Raw genomic sequence first — 18,959 nt, 5'->3', positions numbered from 1 at the left:
TGTTTTGTAGCACTCTTAAAGGTGATTTTCTGTCATTTCAATGACATTTTGGTGAAAGGGAGTTATATAAAGAATTATTCTTTTTTAAAAAGATTTTATTTATTCATTTCTAGAGAGGGAGGAGGAGAGCCGAAAGGGAAGAAGAGAAACATCATGCGTGAGAGAGACATCGATCAGTTGCCTCTCGGATTCCCCTAACTGGGAGCTGGCCAGCAACCCAGGCACATGCCCCGACTGGGAATCAAACCTGCAACCTTTTGTTTCAGAGGTCGGCATTCAACCCACTGAGCCACACCAACCAGGGCAAGAATTATTCTTCATTATATTCTTTACACAGGTATGCTTAGGACATGATATTGATATAATCCCTATTGAATTTTAAATGAAAGAAATAAAAAATAATCATGGTCATTTCAAAAAAATTTTTTAAGGATAAAATACAGGTGTCTAAAGCAAAAAGCCATGTGTTGTCTGTCAACCTCCTCTTAAGCATGTTCCCTTCCCCAGTAGCTATTTCTCCTGATAGTTTACCATGTACCTTTCCACACATTTTCCCCATGAATTTACAATCATGTGCATGATATATAGAGAGTTTTGGGGTTGTTTTTTTTTTGCCTTGCTACAACTGAAATTGCCCTATTGCAACTTTTCTGCAATTAGTCAATACTTTTTCACCTAAAAATAAATGAAAAAGATCTACCAAGTTTGGTACATATAAATTATTTCATTATTTTTATGGCTGCATAATATATTTAGGACGGAAATACTATATTGCTGTGTCAATTCTCCAATCAATGGATACTGTAGACTGAATATTTATGTCCTCCCCACCCCCAATTCATGTTTTGAAATTCTATAGCTTGATGTGATGGTGTTTAAAGATGAGATCATTGGCAGAGGCTTAGGTCATAGGTGGAGCCCTTATGAATGAGATTAGTGCCCTTATAAAAGAGATGGCAGAGAGCTAGCTTGCCCTGCCCACCATGTGAGGTTACAGTGAGAAGACAGCCACCAATGAGAAGAGTCTCAGTGAGGAAGTGGGTTTTCATCAGGCGATGAATCCGGTGGCGTGGACTTCTAGCCCCCAGAGCTGTAGAAAATAAATTTCTTCTATTTATAAGATACCCAGGGTACAGTATTTTGTTACAGCAGCCTGAACAGACTAATGTTGTATATGTATGTTGTCTACAAGATGCTTATTTTTTAATTTCAACACCTTAAAGAGTTATTAAGGTATTATATGAATTGGAAGTATCAAGTGACACTTTATATCACTATAGGAAATATTCTTAAATCACTATTAAATATGGAAAATGGAGACTATTCCAGGAAAAGTCATTCAGTTGTCTCTCTTATGCTTAAGGTTAAAATTGTTAGGCAGAAAAAACTAAGTAACAATGGCCATGGCTGAGCACGAAAGCAAACATCTTATCAAATATTTGCTTTACATGGGTCATTTGAAATTCTATCAACTTTGAACACATTGCCTTAAACTGTTGAAAAGCCAAAAATAGTTGTGCAACTGCCCTCCATATTGTTCCTCATTTAGCCCATATCAGTTTACTTCTGCGAGATATTTTGTCCTAATATTTACTTAAGCACTCTCTGTGTGCCAGGCATTGTACTCAGCCTTCTGCCAGAGTATTTCATTTAACCCATGACCAACCCAGAAGAGTATCTATCCCCATTTTTAAATTAGACAGATTTTGTTCAAGTCCCACTTTTATTCTCTGTTAGCTGTGTGGCTTAGTGCAAGTAATATAACTTTTTTGAGCCTTTGTTTTCTTATAAATAAGATAAGGACCATGCTCTTGTACTAAATAATTTAGCAAACATTCATTGAGCTCTTCTTGCTATGTGCCAGGCATTCTCTCAGGCATTGAGAGTAGCAAGGTTGCTTACAGGATTAAATAAAATAATGCATGTAACATAAAACCTGGCACAAATAGACATTTGAATGGTCATTTCTATTACCGAGGCTAGAATGATATCAAGCCTGAATTTGAACCCAGGTCTACGTGAGTCCAAAGCCCCTCCTCCTGACATTTTTTTAAATGATTCCAAGTTGTCTTCCTAAAACCAACACCCTCTGACTACCTAAAATTCGCTATTCCTTTCACTGGTTTCCTCAATCCAAATCATGCAATTCTTCCAAGGTTAAAAAGTAAGCCTAAACACACCATAGTTTCTAGCCCAAATAAATCTTTATGTCTCTGATTTGATGATTTCTTTGCACTGTGTACTGCATGATCTAGTGCTCCATAGATTTACACATATGTTTTCTCTGGTGCTTCATTACATGTAGCTGCCTTTCAAGACTTCAGGTGGACAGATGGTACTTTGTACTCTCATGTTTCTTTCACAGGGCTTAAGCTGTGACTAGACGTGTGTGTATATATATATATATTCATATATATATTCATATATATGTACATACATATATGTAATGAATATATATATGCTTTTCTATTTTTATATAATTCCTTGACTAACTCTGCCCAAACAAAACACTGTGGTTAGTGAGTAACAGATGTCTCGCAGCCATAGACCATTTTGTGATCTGCCCTTGCACTTAGTGGAATGAGCGAGCTGGCTGAGAATGGGGCCGGGCACCATGGAAAGAACTCTAGATTCGGAGTTAGAACCTTGAGTTCTTGTCCTAGATGTCACTAATCAAGTGTGGTGCCTAGGGCAAGCCACGTAAGTGTTCTGCTTGCTGTGCCCTAGTTTTTCTTGTTATAAATTGGGACAATAAGGCTTGATCTACTTACCTCATTAGTTTCTTGAGAGGGTCATAGGAGCTAATGTATATGAATATACTTACAAACCATAAAACCATCTGTAAATGCAATGCATTTTTACCTTGTAGCTTGACTAGGGAGACTATCAAATAAACTTGTAGCTGAGTGATATTCCATCTTGACTGTTGTGGATCTTACAGGTGGGTATAATCAGTGGGCCAATACCACACACTCAAACTTTAGTTCCAGGATGAATTGGTAGAGGAGTCAAAAAAGTTGTATACACATGAGCCTAGGACACTGATCTATTAGAAGCTGGTAGCTATAGGGACATGTTGAGATGAAGGCATAATAGCGAATATGCCATCTAGATCAGTTAGCTTAACATTTGATAAAATAAAATGAGGTTGAACATTTTACTACAGTACAGATTCTTTGAAAATTTAACTCAAGCAGGTATGGGAGTAAAGAAAATATTACATAGACAGAATCAAATGTTTTTGGATTGAAAAGACCTCAGAGGCTATTTTAATCCAACTCCCTTAATTCTGAAGCTGAAAACATAGAAACTCAGCTTGCATATGTTTTGCCCAAGACCACACGTCTGAGATGGTGGCATGATTACTCAAGGCTATTCTTAAAACCATTTCTCAACATCAGAGTGAGAGGCTGGCTCAAGGTGGTGTCTGGCTAAAGAATCTGGGATTCCAGAGATGGGCAAAATGGATGACACTGGTGACAATGGCAGAGTTAAGAGGCTAAGTGAAGCTCGTGGACAACCGTGCATAAAGATACCTTTGCTAACTAATTCATTCCAGTAAAAGAACAGAAGTGGGCCGGATAAATTCCAAGGGAAAGAGCAGGCTATTTGAAGGAAGACCTTGAGATGCAGATAAATGTAGATATAGAGTAGATTCTAGAACAATGGTTTCAAACTGGTGCACTGCAATATTTTTTTAAAACTTGCAATACCTGACTATTAATCAGGGGCACTGACCTCTTTTCCTTAGACTTCCAAGGAAAGACATGACAACAGCCAACACAACAATAGCCATCCGGTATGAATGAATCCAAATTATGCCTATTTTTTGTAGTAAGGTAGGCAAAAAATATAATACATGTTTTTTGGTGGGCTGCAGAATTTTGTAATTAATTTATGTGTGCCTTGAGATGGAAAAGGTGGGAAATTGTTCTAGAAGTTAAGACTGGCTAGCCAAAATGTGTTTGGGAATAAGCGATAAGATAATAATGACTGCACCACTGCCACTACTACTATTTATAGCTAACTTTTATGGAGTACTATGTGCCAGGCACAATGCTAGTTTTTGTACATAGTTCTTTTTTAAAAATCCTTCTCCCTCACATATATGCATATGCACACATATAATTACAATTGGAACTACTACCCTACTGTGGGGAGTAGGAAATGGAGGCATAGTGGGAGAGCTGGAGCTTGGCCTGCATCAAGTCCAAGTCCACATGCTCAACTGCTGTGGTCCGTGACCTACAAAGAAGGGGAGGGACAGTATGAGGACATGTGTTGGCTTTAGCAACACCAGTCCCTCATTCATAGGCTAGTTGAAAGAGGCTCAGTGTATGAGTTCCACAAAAAAATAAAATAAAATCAATAAATTTGAATACTATAAACTACAAAGAACCTACATCTAAAGTTTGTTTCAGAATTATAACTTCACAGGAGCATGTCGCATGATTTGGTGTCATTCATATTCATAATAGTTTTCATTTTTAGCGTGGATATGATAAAGTGGATATAGAGAATTAATAGACATTAGCTTATGATTAATTCTAGTGGGTTGATACTTATAAGAAAACAACCAAAATAAAGGTCATTTCTATACTACTAAATATTAATAGAATTAAAAAATTAGAAATCTATTAAATGTTGATCTATTTGTTTAGTAGAATCTATTTTTAGATATTTACCATATTACCAATATTTATTCATTGATTAATTCCTTCAACAAATATTTATTAGGCATCCATTGTGTTCTAAGCTCTGTTGCAGGCACCCAGGTATATCTGTTATATATACAAATTCACTGCTTTCATAGTTTATATTCTAGTGACGTTTAAAAGTAAGTAAGTAAACAGGTAAATAAATATGATCTCAGGTAATAAGAAATACTATAGAGAGTGGACTTCAGCCAAGATGAAGGCGTAGGTAGGTACACTTCACTTCCTCATGCAACCAAAAGAAGGATACCAACAAATTTAAAAACAAAAAACACCCAGAACTGCCAGAAAATTTAACTGTATGAAGTCCAGCAACCAAAGAGTTAAAGAAGAAACATTCATTCAGACAGGTAGGAGTGGCAGAGCTGGGCAGCTGGGGCAGAGAGGATGTGTGGCAAGGTGGCGGTTGGCAGACCTGGTGATCCCCACAATCATGGCAAATAAACCAGAAGGAATAACTGGGGAGCAACCACACAACCCAGGGTTCCACTGTAGGAAAATAAAGCTAAAAAACTTCTGACTGTAAAAACCTGTGGGGGTTGCAGTGGTGGGAGAGACTCCCAGTCTCACAGGAGAGTCCACTGGAGGGGCCCACAGGGTCCTAAAATATACACAAGCGTACCCACCCAGGACTCAGCACCAGGGCAGCACTTCAAAGGGCATCATTTGCTTGAGGGGAGTGAGGGGAGTGACTAAAAGTGGGGCAAGAGCCGAGCGAGTGGCATTGTTCCCTCTCTGACCCCTCCCCCACATACAGCACCACGGGTGCAGTAAAGTGGGTTGCCCTGCCCAGGTGAACACCTGAGGCTCTGCCCCTTACACAGTAACAGGTGTGCTGAGACAAAGAAATATGGCCCAAACGAAAGAACAGATCAAAACTTCAGAAAAAGAACTAAGTGACAAGGAGATAGTGAACCTATCAGATGCAGAGCTCAAAACACTGGTAATCAGGATGCTCACAGAATGATTGAGTACGTATGCAAAATAAAGGAAGAAGTGAAGGCTACACAAAGTGAAAAAAAAGAAAATATATTGGAACCAACGATGAAGGGAAGAAAATCAGAACTCAAGCCAACAATTTGGGACAGAAGAAAGAAATGAACATTCAACCAGAACAGAATAAAGAAACAAGAATTCAAAAAAATGAGGAGAGGCTTAGGAACCTCTGGGACAACTTTAGAAGTTCCAACATCCAAACCATAAGGGTGTCAGAAGGAGAAGAGGATGACCAAGAAATTGAAAACTTACTTGAAAACATAATGAGAGAAAATGTCCCCAGTCTGGTGAAGGAAATAGACACGCAAGTCCAGAGTCCCAAACAAGTTGGACCCAAAGAGGAACACACCAAGACACCTCATAATTAAATTACTTAAGATTAAAAATGAGGGAAGAATCTTAAAAGCAGCAAGAGAAAAGGAGCTAGTTACTTACAAATGAGTTCCCATTAGACTATCACCTGATTTCTCAAAAGAAACCTTGCAGGCAAAAAGGAGCTGGAAAGATGTACTCAAAGCCATAAAAAGCAAGGACCTACATCCAAGATTGCTCTATCTGGTAAAGCTTTCATTTAGAATGGGAGGGCAGATAAAGTGCTTCCCAAGCCCTGGCTGGCATAGCTCAGTGGATTCAGTGCGGGCCTGAGAACCAAAGGACTGTGGTTCGATTCCCAGTTAGAGCACATGCCTGGGTTGCAGGCCAGTTCCCAGCAGGGGACACAGGAGAGGCAACCATACATCAATATTTCTCTCCCACTCTCCTTCCCTTCCCCTCTAAAGATAAATAAATAAAATCTTTTTTTAAAAAAGTGCTTCCCAGATAAGGTTAAGTTAAATGAGTTCATCATCACCAAACCTTTATTATAATGTGAAAGGGACTTATCTAAGAAAAAGAAGATGACGAAAACTATGAACAGTAAAATGACAACAAACTCACAACTATCAATAACTGAACCTAAAACAAAAACAAACTAAGCAAATGACTAGAACAGGAACAGAATCATAGAAATTGAGATCACATGGAGGGTTATCTGTGGGGAGGGAGAGGAAGGAGAATTGGGAAAAGGAACAGGAAATAAGAAGCATAACTGGTAGGTACAAAATAGACAGGGGGAGGTTAAGAATAGTATAGGAAATGGAGAAACCAAAGAACTTATATGTATGACCCATGGACATGAACTAAGGGAGGGGAAGGTGAGGTATAGGGTGTAGGGGGATAAAAGGGAGAAAAAATGAGACAAGTGTAATAACATACTCAATAAAATATACTTTAAAAAATAAATGTTACAGCAGATTGAAACTAAAAAAATAATGCTAAGGAGAAAATAGAAAAGGATGACATGAGGGAAGTTCATGGGGTAGGAGCAATTTTAATACTGACTGTCCTCACTCCTTCGTTAAAAAGTAACAAAATCTTCCTTTCCCAAATGTAGAATATTCCTCTAAATTTTGTTGAAAATAAGCACAAAAAATGGGCTTGCATTAAAGGGAATAATAACTAAGCACTGCCCTTGGGAACAGAGCCAGCCCCAGAAAAGTCCTCTCTTGGCTCTCTGTTACCACGGGACCCACAGAGTGAGGCTCACGGGCACATTTCACTCCCCTCAGCCACCGGCTGCAGCCTCTTCCGTGGAACACAAGGCTGGGTGTCTGGTCAGCTACTAACAATGGATGAACACCTGACTGCTGGGTTTGGTTAGTTCACTAATAAAGGTCCAGGATACATATTCCCTTGGTTTACCACATCCATTGATAAAATTAGGCTAAGCTGATGCTATAAATTGGTGTTCTGAAGTTATCAAAAATCTCCCGATATTGGCCGAATCATTTTCCTAAATGCTGCCATTTCATTTTCATCACCAAAGAGGCTCCAGTTGGGAAATAATGCCTGTTACACTTTATGAAACCCAGGAGACCCCACTTGTCCCTGAGGGATGCCCGAAACTTCAAACAGCACCAAGCCCTAGATATAGTACATTTTCCCCTATACAAGCCCTAGATATAGTACATTTTCCCCTATACATTTTCCCCTATACATACCTATGATAATGTTTAACTTACAAGTTAGTGTCAGTAAGCGATTAACAACAAGACCTAATGCTAAAGTAGAACAATAACAATATACTATAATAAAATTTATATGAATGTGGTTTTTCTCTTTCAAAATACCTTACTGTGCCATAGTCACCCTTCCTGTGACACTCTGAGATGATGTGAGATGATGCAATGCCCATGTGATGAGAGGAAGTGAGGTGAGTGACGTAGATACCCCGAGGCAGCTCGAACAGAAGCATCGTGATACCACCACAATCAGTCTGATAACCAAACTGGCTACTAAGTGCCTCACGCACGGGGCGTGGGCATACAGTGTGGGCGTGCTGGGAAAGCATATGATTCACATCATGGGTGGGGACGGCCCGGGGTGATACGAGATTTCCTCACGCTACTCAGAACCTCATGCAATATGAAACAAAAAGTGTTTATTTCTGGAATTTTCCACTTAATATTTTTGGGTTGTTTATAATGAAACTGTGGAATGTGAACCCTCAGACAAGAGAGGACTATGGTAAATGCACACCATCACTGAAGTTCAGAAGCAGAATGCTGTGGAAATGTGGATGTCTTATTTTTACAACCCGATGACCCCTATTTTGTCTGTAAGACTAATATGAAAATGATGAATGCAGACTTTATAATCTTATTTGAGAGAAGCTACAATAAAAAATACTGGCTCAAGATATTGTTTTTTTGTCTGAAAAAAACCTTTAGAAATCCACAGGCTGGGGGAATGGGATTAAAATGGGGAGGGAATGTGAGTTAGGAAATAGGGGAGAAACGTGAAGAGGAATATAAATTTAGGAGGTGGTGCTGATTATCCTTGGGGCCTTGATCATGAACAGACACATCTCTTACAATAAGGGAAGTCTCTGTGTTAGATTTACATAGAAATCCTGATAGGTACCCCAGTCTTCCATGGAAGCTTCTCCTATTTGTCACACAAACAGAACCAGAAAGGAGAGCCCCCTTTGAAAGATGTCACTGGGGTTGGGCCAGACTCTTGGGGCTCAGTTAGGAGTGCTATCCCCAGGGTTTTTCCTCAGGACCAGCACGAGGCATATATTTTTTCCTAGTCTGTCCAAATTCTCTGTGGGATACAAGCATCATCAAATGCAGATTGACATCTATTTGTAGCACAACTAGAAAAGGCAGTTTCATTCTGAATTATTTAACACGGCAACATTTTGCACATATAAATCACGTCCAGCTTTATTAGGTTAGGCCAATTGAAGAAATATATACACCTGCCTGTCATGTAAACCCTTCATCTTGGGGAGCAGACTCCCCAAGGGCGCACCTCAGTGGGTCAATTGGATACTGAGTGGTTTACCTTGTGACAGGGCCTGGACTGGACATGGAAATTCCTGCATGGACATCGAATTTCACATCAAAAATGGGACCCCAGTTCATTGCTCTTGGTCACCAGGGTACTAATCACTCTAGACACTCAGATTTACATGATGATGGCCGTCCGAGGCTCTTTATGTTGGAGCTGGGCCCAGGCACTGTGATAATGTTCGTGAAGCCCTTTGAGGTCTTCAGATGAAAGGCATTCTACAAACACGAACTATCACTTGCATACATCAGCCAAGTGGCTGGATATTATTTCTCTCCATCTCTGGGTTTGCCAGAATGGGACAGGAGATAGCAAATGGTATATAGTGAGATGAAAGGGTAGAGATTAACAGGCGACTGCTTTTTTAATCAGATAAGGCCTGAGGATGCGCAGTTGATAGGCCTGATTTCTATTACAAGGGAAAAAAAAGTACACCCAGGGTCGTTCCCAGTGTACTCAAACCCTCAGAGGAAAAATCTCTTTCATAAAACAGGCTGCATCTCAAATACTCTTCCTAATTTGAGTTTAGTGCGGTGGGCGGGGGGCCGGGGGGAGTACTTAGTGCCGCATAGGGAGACAGCACTAAGAAAATGGGATTGTGTTCCTTTTCTTCTCTGGTCCCCCTCCCTTTTCAAAAACCTTGTTAAGGGGGGAAACTGTGCATCTGAAAGAAGAACACGATGAGGAGACCCAGTGCCATTACTGTGGAGAACTGAGAGGTGGAGAATGAAAAAGCCATTGGTCTCAGTTTTGCTGCCACAATGGCCTTTTATGAGAGGGATTAGACACGCCAAGAGCCGGTGCGGCAGCCACTGGTGCCCCCGACAACAATCTGGGAAAAGGACGATAAAAATCAGTTTGTTGTGAGGTTACATCCCCAAAGACTTTCTAGATTGGCTTTTCAGATTGTTTTTCCTTTGGAAAGAAGACAAAACAAGAAAGATGGGCAAAAGCAGATTTTCTTCCCTTTCCCTCTTTCTCCCCCTCAGTGCAAGATGTAGCATTCAGAAAACATGTTGAGCGAGCGGAGGCATTAAAAAGATCAGTCTTTGGCTGTTGAATGAAAGGCTGTTGAGCGTGTGACTCACATACTAAATGGAAACCTGCCTTCAAAGCCTATTTTACTGCCTAATTATATATACACAAAATGTAGCTGTCTGCTTCAATCAAATCATAGGAAAAGGAATAAAATTCCTCTAAAGATGCAATTTTCATGGTTTGTCATAACCTTAGAAACACGGCTGATGCGGAAGGAGGAAGTACAGCTGCATGGTCCAGATAAGGTTCCAGTAATTGTTTTTCTTTTAATTATTACTTATAAAGACATTATACCTCCTACTCCAAAGAAGGAAAATTAGTGTCCTCTGTCTCCTCTTTTTCCCCTCCCTTCCCATTTTCACACCAAGCTGGTTGATATGCATTTCAGCTGTGCCTGGAAGCCAGCGTAGCTATGGAAATAGTGTTGAAGTCACCACCACCACTACAGCTCTCGGAGGGCGCCGGGGAGGAAGCCTTTTCCAAATTCACGTTTTGAATTGAGTAGAGCTTTCCAAAGCACAAAACAGAGTGCCGGGGATCGAGACAGGGTGCTTAGACCTAAACAACTGTTGCTACTCAGCTTTCAGGGAAATCATTCCTATTCATAATAACTAATATATGTATTAAAAAAACTATTAATCGCACGAACATTCTCATTGTTGTCCTTCTCAATGAAGAGAGATGTAAAGAAATACACAAAAGACTTTCACCCCTAACATTTTATATCTACAGATCTTTTTTGTAAAATAACCCGAAACTGTAAAGTTTAATAAGCCATTACTAATTTACATATTTTTGTAGATTCAAATCATTAAAATGCAATGATATTTTAATGGCTTAATATATATCTAATTGCAGATTAAAATTTCCTAACAATGGAGATGGCACTGAACATACCACCAAGGGATTCCAAGTGCTTAATTCAGGAAATATTGGCAGCTACTAGCACTTCTCAGGGAAACAGAGTTTATCACCAGATGAGCACATTGATTATCTTGTAATGTGCATTTTTTAATCATCATTTTAACTACACCTACCACTCTTCTTACTCTCTTCCTGCCTACCACCAGTTCTGTCTCCAGCCCTATTAAGAATGGAAACTGCTGTATGAATCTATAGAGTAAACAATTGAATTAGGAATTCTATGGTGATTAAGCAGGTATGATCATAAAGCTACTCTCAATGACTCTGAAAAATCTTGGGGTGAGAGAGATATGCAGACCATCAGAAACAGGCAAGAACTAAATACGGCTCATGCTCTAGAAATCACGGCCGACATCCTAAATGCCACCGTGGGACTTGTTAAACATAAATGTGCACGATTTTCCATAGCATAGCAGCACTGTTCACAATAGCGGAAAAGCGGTAATAACCCACAAACAAGACTACATCCAACTTAAAGGTTTTTTGCACAGCAAAGGAAACCATCAACAAAATAAAAAGCCAGCCTACAGAATGGGAGAACATATTTGCTGATACATCTGATAAGGGATTAATATCTAAAATGTATAAAGAACTTAGAAAACTCACCAAAAACCAAAAAAGTCCAATTAAAAAATGGGCAAAGGGCCTGAACAGACACTTCTCCAAAGAGGACATCAGATGGCCAATAGACATATGAAAAGATGCCCGATGTCATTCATCATTAGAGAAATGCAAGTTACAACCACAATGAGATACCACTTCACATCTGTCAGAATGGCCATCATAAACCGATCAACAAACAAGTGCTAGAAAGTGCTAGAAGAATATGGAGAAAGGGGAACCCTTGCACTGTTGGTGGGGATGCAGACTGGTGCAGCCACTGTGGAAAGCAGTACAGAGATACCTCCAAAATTTAAAAATGGATCTGCCTTTTGACCCAATGATTCCACTTCTGGGACTATATCCAAAGAAACCCAAAACACTAATTCGAAAGATCATAAGCACCTCTATGTTCACTGCAGCATGATTTACAATGGCCAGGGTATAGAAGCATCTCAAGTGTCCATTAGTAGGTGAGTGGATAAAACAACTATGGGACATTTACACAATAGAATACTACTTGGCCATAAAAAAGAAGAAAATTTTACCCTTTATGACAGCATGGACAAACCCGGAGAACATCGTTCTAAGTGAAATAAGCCAGTCAGAGAAAGACAAATACCATATGATTTCATTCATAGGTGGAACCTAATGGGCAAACTGAGCTAACAAGCAAAATAGAGACAGACTCATAGATAGTGAGCAGGCTGACAGCTATTGGTGGGGGTGTGTGGGGGGCTAGGAGGTTAGGGAGATAGGAATTCAGCAAAAGGGAGAAAGGACTCATGGACATTGACAACAGTGTGGCGATTTTGGAGGGTAGAGAATAAAGGGAGATAAATAGTAATGGAAAAATACAATACAAAAAACTAATTGCTGCACACACACACATGCAGGAATATTATTCAGTGTAACAAGAAACAAAGTAGTGATACATGTTACAATGTAGATAAACCTCAAGGATGTTATGCTAAGCAAAGGTTCCAGACACAAAGGCACATATTGTACGGCTTCATTTATATGAAATATCCAGAATCGGTAAGTCCATAGACACAGAAAGTAAATTGGTGGTTGGTGGTTGTTAGGGGCTGCAGGGAGCAGCCCTGGTTGGGAAAGTTTCTGTGCTTTTAAGGATTAGATCGGGCCCGCCCAGATAATCACACCGCCACATCTCTAGTTTCCTTTTTCATTGTTGCCTGTCCTATCCTCTCTGCCTTTTAGGGAACCTTGGGATGATACTGGGTCCACCCAGATAATCCAGAATGATTTTCCCAGCTCAAGGTCCTTAATCTTAATCACATCTGCAAAGTCCCTTCTGCCACCTAATGTAACGTTCACAGGTTGTAGGAATTTATAAGTGGAGGTCTTTGGGAAGGTCCTAATTCTTCCTACTACAGGGATAATTGGGAAAGAACTAGGTTTAATATGATAAATAAAGATTGAACTTTGAGAAGACTGAGAGACATTTGTGATGGATGTTGGGTCTCCACTTGCACATATGTCTAAAGTTGAGGAGAGAGGTGTTGGCTGACAGGTACAAATGTACAAATTGTGCTATTTAAAACCATGGCACTAGGTAAGATCGCCAAGGGAGAGAATATGATAGAGAAGAAAGTCTAGAACCAAGCATGGAAGCACTGGAAGCACTTCACATTTAGGGTTTGGGTAGAGTAGGGGGAGCCAGCAAAAGAGAGTAAGCAGCAGGTGAATTAGGAGGCAAAGCATAAAGGAATATAGTATCTGAGAAACCAGTAAGAAAAAAAAAGCATTTTAAGGAAACCATTCTTAATGTAGTAGAGAGACAGAATAAGAGTAAGGCAGAGAACTGTTCTTTGGATTTGGCAACAAAAAAACTCCCGTTTGTGCCCTGGCTGGTGTGGCTCAGTGGATTGAATGCCAACCTGTGAAACAAAAGTTTGCCAGTTCAATTCCCAGTCAGGGCACACACCTGGGCTGTGGGGCAGGTCACCAGTTGGGGACCTGCAAAGAGGCCATTGATTGATGTGTCTCTCACACATTGGTGTTTCTCACCCTCCATTTTCCCTCCCTTCCCTGCTCTCTAGAAACAAATACATAAAATCTTACAAAAGGAAGAAAGAAAGAAAACCATTGGCGAACTTGCTAAAAGATGTCCCCATGATGTCAGAGTGAATATGAGGTGAGAAGAATGGAGATTATAAGATTAGATAATAATCTGAAGAAGTTTGTTCATGAAGAGAAAGAAGGAACTGGCCCACCATCTTTGGAAGTATTTGTGAAATCAGAGGAGAGCTTTTGTCTTTTGAGAGTACATTTATTAAAGCTAGAGACAGTGAAGCAAGGAAGGGCACAGAAGAAGCAATAGGCGAGAGCCTCAGCAGGCCTGCTTTGCCATTCTAGAAACATTACGGGAAAGAAGCCAGCCAAGGTGGTGTTGCTGTCAGCTCCCTGGAGAGTCAGAGAAAAAAGGAGGCCTTAGGGATAGGTTCAGAGAGTCAGCCTGGGATGAGCTGCCACTGCCCATTGCTCCCCTGAAAGTCTTTAGGGTTCCCTTAGAGTTTAGGAGATGCGTGCCTGTGGGGGAAGGAGAGGGTGGAGGGAAAGGAGTGGCCATGCTCCCAGGAGGAAGAGAGCACCATCGTTATATATATTTTTAATGAGGTGCGATATATTAGGTTGGTAGTTCTCAAAAATGTGGTCCTCAGACCAGCAGTCACAGCATCAGTTGGGAACTTGTTAGAAATACAAATTATTGCTCCTACCCCAGGCATAATAAGAAATTCACCCAAATTCACCCATCTGTGTTTTAACAAGCTCTTTGGGTGATTTTGATACAAAGTCAGGTTTGGGAACCAATACCACAGTGGTAATGGCTATGATCTAAAAGAGAAGGAAGGCATATTGCAGAAGAGAGGGAATGCCTGAATTCTGCAAGAAGATTTCAGGAGATCCTGACAGAGGGCCAGAACGTAGATTAAATTAGGGATATTTTCCCCTGGACACACCTTCCTTTTAGAGGTAAGATAAAGAAGGCGGATCCAAGTGTAGGTGAGGCTGCAGATGGGTCAAAAGGAACATGAAAACAAGCCATGACCCACTATTTTCTTTTTAAGAATGAGATTGGTTAAATAGGTAGGTGTGAAATAGAATGCTATAAACACTAGATATCTTCATTTCAGCAAGACATGTGACAAACTGCTACTGAAATGCTCAGAGAGGGTAGAAATACAGAAAGTGGAGAATAGGAGAGTTGAGTGGGCGTGTGGCTGGTTACACCAAGAGGGAGATTCCTAGTGGTGTAGCAATGGCAGGTCTCCATATTAATGCTTCCCTGCCCAACATTTTACCATCTACCATCTGAAGACAAAGGAAGTGTAATTGACAAACAGAATTTTGGTACAAAGCTGAGAAGGCAAGCAAATGGTAATGGCATAATGTAAATTCAGAAAAATCTTGGCAAATGAGAATGACGAGCCGGAAACTGCAGATCAGATTGAACAAAGGCAACACTTATTTATGCTACATAAAAAATTATTTTTGGTGACAATTTTGAGATTGGGTAAGACTAAGATTTGGATTAATAGTAGTTAATAGGGAAACCTCCTGGGAATTTTAGTTACCTACAGTTTCCATACGAGCCAAGAAATTCAATCTTGCATTAATAAAGGTGAAGTAACCAAACCAGGAGACACTTCTATCCTTCTCTAGCTGCCATTGAATATGCCAAGGGGGCTGTGTGCTGTGTGGAGAACAAGGGGACCTCACACATCTAGATATGGCGAAGTGCACTGGAAAGCCTGGAAGTCACACTATAAGAGGAAGTTCAAAGTGCCTGAAGCGCGTTTCATCATGTAGCAAGTGTTTCCCAAGCCAGAGGAAGCTGTATGTGCTGCAGACAGAGTAGAAAACTACACAGTCCTTATTCTGTCTCATGGCACTTACAATCTAGTGGATAGATGCACACAGATCATAAACAAGAAAATAAACAAAGGAAGCAGATAGCGTTAGACAGGGATCACTCCCTGAACAGATTCAGATCATGTTGTTCAGCTTGCGTAGGATGTGTCAGCGGTTTCTATTGCCGACTACGGTAAATACAAACAAATGCCTCAACTGAGCATTCTGACTCTCCATAATGAAGTCTGAATTTAGTTTAGCCCACACTCTTTCCGTTTCTATGCCCCACTGACCTAGCTAACAAAGGGAAGGGAATAAGTTTAGTTTTCACAATAATGTTATATTCCATATTATATTATTGTCTCCATTTCGGAGAGAAAGAAGGGAGTCTGTTTTCAAAATGGCTGCAGTAATCGGGCTTTTTTGAAATGTGGCTTTGCCTTTCCTTCCAGCCAGAGGTAGAGTTTACTTCTCCACCCTCTCAGTCTGGGCTTGGCTGTGAGAATTTCTTTGACCAATGGGACACCACAAGTGTGCGCAGACATTTGAAAAGTACTTGCACATGGGTTTGCTTTCCTCTGGCTGTGGGTGCAACTTGAGACCACTGTGTGAGCAAGCCCAAGCTAGCCCGATGGAATGGTGATGAAGAGGGGACCGGAGACGCCACAAACGGACGAGTGAGTGGCCCTACCTTAGACCAGGCCAGCCCATTCAAGCCACTGTATAACTTTATCTGCGTAGTGACTCAGGAGAGACAAGAACTGCGCAGTGGAGCCTAGTCTAAATTTCTGATCCATACAATAATAAGCCAAAAAAGTTATTGTTTAAATTCTGCTAAATTCGAGGCTGCTTTTTTGCACAGTGATAAGTAAATAATTGCCAGAGGGAGGTTCAGAGAGTTGCTGGTCACGTCCCAGGAAGTGAAGTGTCGGAGCTGGGATTCCAACCTAGGGCTGCTAACTGCACTGCCTGTCCACGCGCCAGCACGCACACTACTTCCCCCAGCATCCCAGAAGAGTCATTGACCAGGTTAAATTATATGTGAGTGAAGAATGCAATGTGTAATTGCACGTTTAGCGATGACCCAAACTCAGGGAAATGGTCTCAGAAGAACTGACAGTGCAGTTTGCTTGTTAAACTGAACAATCTCTTCCAGAGTCCTTAACCGGAATCCAGGTTTGCCTTAAATTAGGAGCAAAAAACCCCTGACCCACTCTTTCCTGCCTCTGGAAGACAAAATATCTTTTCGCTCAATGACTTTTTCCACCCTGTTTTAGAAGCCTCCATACAATCACATAGGACTGGAACCCGGAAGTTGCTCTGGGCCTTCTGCTCTTGGGGCTGGCGGGCAAGATTCCTCTGGGTTGGTCAGGATGGCAGCATCGAGGGGCAGGAAGAATAGTGAACTCTGTCATAACAATAAGCATCCAGAAAATCACAAGTAACTTTGCGTTTATTTACATTTCAAGGGAATCTGAAGGGATTAGAGAGGGCAAAAGAGGCAGAGACAAACTCCATCCACCCCTGAACTTTCCCTGGTCCTGTCCGTTGGTGGAGAACGGTCATGGGTGTGCATTGGCACTCGTGTCTCAGGGAGCCTAGGTCCTTTCTGAGAAGCCAAGGATACCATGTGCACAGAGCAAATATGTTGAGCACTTAGGGTGTGCAAAGCACAGCAGGTGTTCAGACAAATGGCAATCTGTGTGTGTGTGTGTGTGTGTGTGTGTGTGTGTTGGCTGTGTAGTGACCTTGGGCGTGGACACAGAAAGCTGAGTCCCCAGGTAAGACTGTTACTTAGGAGGTCTCTAGTGGGTAGCCCCAAGCCAAAGATTTGAGTAAACCCAGCTACAGTGAACTAGTTTTTATGTCAGCTCAAGTAAAATGTAGTTGGGAGGATAAACATAATATCCTGGAAAATTTAAAGCTATTCAAAAACTAGAAATAGGTTTATAGTTAGACCTTCTCTGATCTGGAGTGTCTGGACCATTACAATGTGATCACACAGGAAAGTATAAGCCCTGGGTCAGAGGAGTCTGGGATTATATCCTAGTTACAATGCCAGATGAGCTTGCAACTTGGGGGCTTTGAAAACGACATAACTCTTAGGATGGTAAGTACTAAATAATGTAATGTATGTAAAGGGTTTAGTATATTACCTGGGTCCCATGGGTCCTAAATACGTGTCAGTTCCAGAATTATATCCTAATTATTTAAAAAAACATCCCAATGTTTATGTCATTTTTTTATATAGCAGAATTTAAATACTCTGAAAGGCATGAGGGGGAGGGATATACTTAAAAAAACTTTATGCTATAACATGGATGAACCTTGAAAATATAACTGAGATAAGACATAAAAGAACAATTATAACGTGATTCCACTTAATTTGAAGTACCCGGAATAGGCAAATTCCTAGGGGAGGAAAGTAGAACTGAGGTCACCAGGGCTGCAGGGAGAAGTTGGGGGGAGGGTCATTAAACAGGTACAGAGTCTCCGTCTGGGATGATGAGACATTTCTGGATGTGGACAGTGGTGATGGTTGCACGATACTGTGAATAAATGTAATGCCGCTGAACAGTACACTTAAAAGTGGTTAAGGTGGTATATTTATGCTATGCATATTTGGCCATAATAATAACAAAAAAATTAAAGCAAACTTTATCAAGCACTGCAGAAATGCTAAGTACAACCCTATGTGTCACTGGGGATATTAAATAAAAAAGCCTCCAAATCTAGGAGTGTAGTGTTGAGTCCCTTGGGAGGTTAGCTTTGAGTGTTAAATACTTCCATTTAATATCCACCCTCTTTGCCACCACCTCCACATTAGGTTGAATGAGAATTGATGGATTGGGAAGCAGTTGGCTCCCCCTCTGCACTTAGAGGTCAAGCTCTCAACGAGGCTGGGATTACCCATTTTCTCCCTGACTCTGCTGAGATCCATCTTGCCCTAAACTAGAATGGACCTCCAAAAGAGCATGACCTGACTAGGCACAAAACCTACATAGAGAGGACACGTTAGTGTTGGTGACTATGTCAGGATTCTTGCTGTTGTGACAAGAAATCTCAGTCGATTATTGACAACACCATAGCAATAAAAAAGTGGGTGGACAGATGGTTACTACTAGACTTATGGTGATGGTCATACTGTAAACTGTAGAAGTGCTGAAACACTATGCTGTACATGTGAAACTAACGTCATACTACATATCAACTACACTTTAATTAAAAGTACACACATAAATACATGTTTCTCACAAATCCCATTCAATCTGGCTGAAGCAAACAAACAAACAAACAACCAAAAGGGGAGTTCATGGGTTTACGCAACTGCATTGGTCCTGGCTCTGTAAGAGGCTTTCTCTGAGGCTCCTGTGAGGTCTCTAAGGACCCAGGGCCTTCCTGCCCCTTAGAGGTAGG

The 18,959-nt window shown here is 40.8% G+C and overlaps 1 long non-coding RNA gene across 1 annotated transcript; it reads left to right on the top strand.

Moving 5' to 3' along the window:
• Positions 1-267: 267 nt before the first annotated feature.
• On the top strand, positions 268-8,287 carry LOC118975044 (uncharacterized). Its single transcript, XR_005063996.1, has 2 exons — positions 268-337; positions 7,895-8,287. It is a non-coding gene; the product is annotated as an uncharacterized LOC118975044 (long non-coding RNA).
• The last annotated feature ends 10,672 nt before the right edge of the window (positions 8,288-18,959 follow it).

This window comes from Sturnira hondurensis, unplaced genomic scaffold, assembly GCF_014824575.4.
Source record: "Sturnira hondurensis isolate 20B ecotype Veracruz unplaced genomic scaffold, ASM1482457v3 Scaffold0001509, whole genome shotgun sequence".
In the NCBI taxonomy this organism is placed as follows: Eukaryota; Metazoa; Chordata; class Mammalia; order Chiroptera; family Phyllostomidae; genus Sturnira; species Sturnira hondurensis.
Note: the sequence above shows the minus strand (reverse complement) of the source record. Positions and strands in the feature narration are given on the sequence as shown.